Source organism: Marmota marmota, unplaced genomic scaffold (assembly GCF_001458135.2).
Source record: "Marmota marmota marmota unplaced genomic scaffold, marMar, whole genome shotgun sequence".
Classification (NCBI taxonomy): Eukaryota; Metazoa; Chordata; class Mammalia; order Rodentia; family Sciuridae; genus Marmota; species Marmota marmota.
This window is the reverse complement of record NW_025999898.1, coordinates 4688276-4694966: the sequence shown is the minus strand read 5'-3', so window position 1 is coordinate 4694966 and position 6691 is coordinate 4688276. Positions and strand designations below refer to the sequence as shown.

Below are 6691 nucleotides of genomic sequence, written 5' to 3'. Positions count from 1 at the left end.
TTCCCTTCAGGTCCTCTTTCCATTCATACACCCTAGCCCAGAAACCACCAGGAGAGCCTGTTCCTGACAGTACCAGATTCACTCTGGTCCACCCTCTGGGGAGCCTGGCTAGATGGAAGCCTAGGTAGCCATGTTCAAAGAGTTGGAGACAGAGAATTGTTTAGGTATCATTGGGGCCTAGAGCCATCATCATATATAACCAGCACAGGGGAATGATCTTGCTTCCGCTGGTACAGTGCTAGCATATTCATATCCAATGGTTATAGAAGGCAAAGTGGAGATGACCCAGAGCTCTATGTTCTGAGGTTGACAGCACAGCTGGGCTCACCCCAAGACTTTTATTCCCTTGATTCTGCAAGTCTTTGGAGATTATGAACATTACTCCTTTCCTGGAGCTCTTCATTGGGGGCTTCTGGGGAACATTCTTATAAGCTCTGGAGGAAAAGATTTTGAGAAGAATAGATGGAGGTCAACTTCCTCTAGCTTTTTTTTATGGTCATAAAATAAATAAGCCTCATCTCCAAGACCCTGATCCCAATTACCCATGATCATTGTCCCATCCATCCTACATTGAGGTGTGTCCTTGGCCTAGGTAAGCAGGGCTGTGGAACTTCCAAGTTTCTGGCCCTGGGCTGAGCTGGGCTCTCCTGAGGCCACCAATCATGCCTGAGTCATCAGAAGGTGGACCATGGGTCTTACTTCTTCTTCCATTTCGCCAGTCGTCCAGGTGCACTACTGTCCCACCACTGTCACTTCTTTATGACAGAGTGCCATTAGGACTTTTGTGAAATCAGTTAACATATGACATTTTTTAAATTTATTTATTTTTTTTTATTGGTTGTTCAAAACATTACAAAGCTCTTGACATATCATATTTCATACATTAGATTCAAGTGGGTTATGAACTCCCATTTTTACCCCAAATACAGATTGCATAATCACATTGGTTACACATCCACATTTTTACATAATGCCATATTAGTAGCTGTTGTATTCTGCTACCTTTCCTATCCTCTATTATCAGTAGATGGGGTAGAGAGAGAAGATGGGAGGGGAGGGGAGGGGGGATAATAGAGGATGACATTTTTTTAAATAAACAATCAGGTGCTTCTGTGGATTCACCACATCTTCTAATCTCATTTTATGAGTGGTAATTACCACCTTCTACAACAGCCTCCTTCCCACAATGAGCAACTGCCACTGGAATTTTTTTATTGCCTCAGTGTTTTAGATAATCTAATTAATGTGCCAGAAACAAAATTTCCTGAGGAAACACTTCAATCTACCTGATCTCTGAATTTCCTCAGTGTTAGGTTGTGTAGAGCTAAGTTGCAGAATGTGGTTTGGTCAGGGTTCCCTCTATCCAGGAGGATACTGTTACTGAAATATCTAGAGCCCAATGTTCGGGGAATTGACCTGAAGCATATGAGAGTCCATGTCATTATATAGAGATTCCTAAATGAGGCTATTGATTCAGAGACAAGGTCCCAAGTGCCCACTCTGCCGTCTGACACTGCACCTGAGCATAGGAGCTATAGCCCTGAGGACAGATATTTCTGGAGGTGGGAGAAAGGCAGGGAGGAGTAAGAAAATGTGCCTAGAGAAAGGAATTAGTGCTAGCACCATTGCTGAATGATGAGCATACGCCTTGAAAGTAGTCAGGAGGCCCAGGCAGCCATCCTGGTTGAAGGACACAGGCCCTCAGCTCCCTGTTCTGTCATTCTGAGCTCCCTCCTGAAGCATTTTTTGTATGGTTTACCCAGTGGCCCCAAATCCTTCAGGAACTGCCCACATTGACACCTTGGATCAAATTCCTTCAGCACATTTCCTAGGTAGGCTCCTCATGGATCTCAATTCCTACTCATGCCCTCAGCCCTAAGACATTTGCACTGTGTGAGTCTGACCCTCACTGCAGCCCATGCATAGAATGAATTGTCCTTACTTCCATTGCAAAGACTGTTCCTGGACATCTGTTGTTCCAGGGGTTGATCTCCCTCTTGGGATTCCCCAGGGCAGATCCAGCCTCCCTTGTGGCTGGTCCTTGCCACAGTTTTGCCACTTCCTGCTGATGGAAGAGACTCAGAGATTGAGCATCCCTCTTAACAGGTGAACCCAAAGCACCTACCACCTGTAATTGTGTGTACAAGGAGTCCACACTCACTCTAGAACAGTTGCCCCTACCAATTCCTGACCAGAACAACAGAGAAGTGGCATCTGAGGTACACAAGCAAGTGAGGCAGGTAGAGTTCCTTTCACCCAGTCCAGGGTAACATTCCCACCCTGGTGCTTTGCTTTCTTTAGGGAAAGAAATGACCAGACTCCTGTATATCTCCTGCCAGGCTTCTCCTTGGCAACATGAACAGCAGCTGGGTTGGGGAAGCACAGGTGTTTCTGCACTAAAGCTCTGTATGGCTCTTAATTCATGATCACCATTGTAATCATCATCATAATAATAATCATCATCATCTATATAACTAACATTTTCATTTCTTTCTACATCTCAATTCTGGCCCTACATTTCTACATTAGCTTTGGGTGCCCTTTTGATAAATCCAGACTCCCTGCTTCTTCAGACATAGAGATGCCTGTTCCCACAATGGAGAAAGCACACTTTCCTTCGGATTCCCACAGAGAGAACCCATACAGCTGGGCCACAGTATCTCCTCACGCTGCAATATGAACTGGTTGCTAAGGGCCTCAACTGTGGCCCAGAGCAGGAGCCAGCACAGAGATGGCTTCTGGGTTAGGAACCTCCAGTGGCCAGGGGTCACCACCACCCATTCATCATCTCTGGCACTGGAGCCCAGGTGGAGGGAGGAATGAACTGCAGAACCTGGAATAAGGTCAGGGAAATGATAATCTCAGATTACCTGATGCATTTGATGAAGGACAAGCAGCTCTTGAGCAGCCTGTCCAAATTTTGCAGGATCTTCACCACCTCCAGCAGCTGCTGGAGGAAGAAATTAGCAGAGTACAGAAAGACATGTACAATGACACATTAAGTGGCAGTCAAGAGAAAAGGAGGGCAGAATTGCCTGATGCTGTGGGACCTCTAGTTCAATTACAAGAAAATTGTATGTACCTATAAAAGAATACCCAGATTTTTAATTTTGTTGGGAGGATCTTTGGATCCAGAGGACTTACAGCTAACAGGTTGAAGCAGAAACTGGATGTAAAATAATGGCCTGATGCAAAGGCTCAATGAGAAAAAGAAGGAGAAAATAGAGCAAACCCAATTGGGAGCATCTAACTGAACATTTACATGTACTAATCACTGTGGAAGATGCTCAGAACAGAGCAGAAATAAAACCGAAGAGGGCAGTTGAAGAAGTGGAGAAACTACTGGTACCTGCAGCAGAAGGGGAAAACAGCCTCAAGAAGATGCAGCTGATGGAGCTTCTGATTCTGAATGACACCTGAAGAGATTCCAACATTAAATCACCAGCCCTTGCCTTTTCTCTTTTTTCAACAGCCCAGGCTGCTCCTTGGATCATAACTGGGCCTATGCCTGTCCTTCCACCACCTTCCCTCAGTACTCCTACCCAGCTGGCCCTACCATAATGTCTTCGATCAGACAAATACAGACCACTGTTATGCCAAATGGAACTTCTCACAAAACTGCTGCAGTAGTCCCCCCAGGGCCTGAGGCTGGGTTAGTCTACATGCCCTACAAATACCTTTACATGATAGCACCAGCTACTTCAATCCTTGACTACCCAATTGAACCCAGTGGTTTATTAAGTGTAGTGGCTACTGAAGTTTAAAGGTACAAAATGTGTGTCCATCCTTACAAAAAGATTGTGACTGGAGGCTGAGCTGCCATTGGCAACTAACCTACGAACTTCTGATCTCTGAACTCTTCACCCAGTCATGACCTGACCATGCCTGCCTGCTGATCAACTAATTTGTAATCACCTTTGCTTGTCTGTGGTCAGTACGGAGAGCTGAGGCACTTGTCCATTTGTCTTACCACCTAACTGAACAAAAGGCAAAGAAATTGTTGTCCTCCAGCACAGCTTCCCCTCTCCCATGTGGATGAAAGTGGTTCTAGAAACTACATTGAATAGTAATAAAGTATTAAGGCCCAAATCATCCCACAGCACTGATCTGTGGGAGACTAACCTCGCAGGTGACTGAGTTAACTCCCCTGCTGGGCGATGTGGCATCAGGCACCCGCTGCTAGACTGCCCCGCCCTTCTAGGGTTCCAGTGACTGTGTCTTGTACCCAGGCGTGTCTTCCTACAGCCCCATAGAGCTATGCTCATCTGTTCCTTTGTAATATTACCCCTTGCCCTGTTTGGGATAGAATGTTCCATGGAAGTGCCTTGTGTGCGCCTTGCCTTTTCTCTTTTGTGGAGATCAAGAAAATAGACTCAGCCCCCTGAAACCTGACCTTTTGCCCCATTTGAATAGCTTCTCCTCAATAAAAAGGGTCAGCACGTGTGGGCTCTTTCTCTCTCTCTTTCTGCAGACCCTTAAGGTCAGAGGAGCCGTCACAGCAACCCCAAAGAAAAAGGTATTTCTGTCTCTTGTGTGGTTATTTCGTGCAGCCCAATTAGCCCAGTTTCCCTGGAGTGACCCCTGAGTGTTTTAGTCAGAAAAGAACCCCGGCACTGATCATCTTCTAATGTCTCACCCCAGGTAAGAAGGCTTCCTTAAGATGAGAGACAGATGGCCCTTAACTACTCAGTGACAGAGGCAATTCGTGTGAGAGACTTCTAGGAACCTTTCCTTCTCATAGCGAAATCAAGCTCTCTCTGAATGAACTGTGTGATGATGCATCATGCATGAACCTTCTTTGGTCAGCTAAGTCATTGGTGAAGTGATTCAAAAAGTATTCCAAATTTGAAATGCTGTTCAGTCACTATAGAAGGTGCAACTTTTTTTTATATTGCCTGCCATATTTGAAGTATTAGCAGATTGTGCCATGAGAGAAAAACCTAAGAAGGAGTTTTGAAAAGCAATGCAAAGAACCAAACGACAACACTGTTTTTAAAATTACAGAACCTTTATTTTATACCTCCTTAATAAAACCTTGAGAACAAGGTACATCCATTATGTGTCACATTACTGACAAACTTTTCTTGTATTTTTTAAAACCTCCCTGTATAGAAAAAATAATTAAGGATATAAAATCTATGCTTGGCTATTTAGTTCTAAAGAAAGTTAAGTGCCCTATTTTCCTTTATGGTCATTTAGTCAAGGTATGGCAAGATCAGTTCCTCTTCAGAATAAAAGCTAATGTCTGTTACTCAGTCAACAAGTATATGAAAGAAGATATGAGAGGGCCAAATGAGTTGAGGCTTTGAATTACATGATATGTGCCACATGACCTTGATGCAAATTTGTCAAATTTGATACTGTAAAAAAAATTGATAACTGTTCTAATATGTGACTAGTAAATTTTAAAAAACATGTCATCATGGACTACTTTTGGTATTAAAATCATCAGTGTCAACCCAAAGAATTCAGAGATAAAAATTATGTGTGATCAAAACACCAGTTGACAGACAAAATTAGAGTTTTATTCTATTCCTAGAAGGCAGATGTATTGGATTTTTTTTTTTTTGTATGGAGATAATAGTATACCTAGCAAAGTTTTTCACGAATATGAACTTTTTTGATTTCCATTCTGGAAAACAGTGATCAGCAGGAAACTCAGTTGGCACCTTCATAGTAATCGCTCTATCAGCTTGTCTTACTTGGAACCATTTTCATTTTATTTACTAAGCAATAGACAGTTGTTGTTTTTTGCCAGCTTGTTTTGGATTAATGTGCCACTGCTCTGTCTTTGTGTTAGACATGCTGTTGTTTTGATTTATTTACAATATATGCTGTGCCATTATGATTTTTTAATTTTGTATGGTTAATTGAATAAATTTGTGACACTCAAACACTTGAGATGACAATTAAAAATGATACCAGTATTTGATCCAGCTTCATCTCAAATATGTTAAAACAAATATATAAACATTTTAGATGTTTATCAAAAGTGCTTTATGGGGAAAGTAAATGTATGAAACAATATATGTGTGACATTTATGAGTAATGTTGCTGAATAAATTTTGAAAAATTAGTTGACAAAATATTGGATCAACTGAAAAGCATGGATTTTGAAATCTAAATGCCTTGGTTCTCAGTATAATCATTATTTATTAAATTTATTTTTATTAAAATATGTAGTTTTAAGACAGGTTTTTTCTGACAGTATTCTGTGAGTACATCAGAGTGTTCCTAGTATGTTACCATAGAGATGATGTGTATTTTTTGTCTAGTCTTTATTATCTTAGTGTAGTTATCATGCTCTAAATGTACCATAACCAACCTATTGCCTATGAGAAACATATAAGACAATGTATTTACAGCCATTGTTACAAATTTATAATGTATATTTCTATCTTGTTTTATGTGTATGTTATATAATATTCAAAAAGATTTTTTTTCTTGATTGAGATACAAATGATACAAAAAGATACAAAATGCAAAATGACAGTTTTGATAAGTGAAAATTGCCATTTTTTTGCAGTACATTATTACTTGGATGTCTTGTCTTGGGATTTAGTTAACTAATTAATGAGTAAATTAAGTAGATAGTTTTGGTCTTCAGTTGGGATTTTACATAGCTTGCAACTTAATTCTTTATTTCTTTGCTGTTTTTATTAACCCATTATTTTAATAAATGTTATAATAC

At 41.1% G+C, this 6691-nt stretch overlaps 1 pseudogene; it reads left to right on the top strand.

Annotated features, from left to right (window-relative positions):
* Positions 1-2852: 2852 nt before the first annotated feature.
* Positions 2853-3815, top strand: LOC107158437 (annotated as a pseudogene).
* The last annotated feature ends 2876 nt before the right edge of the window (positions 3816-6691 follow it).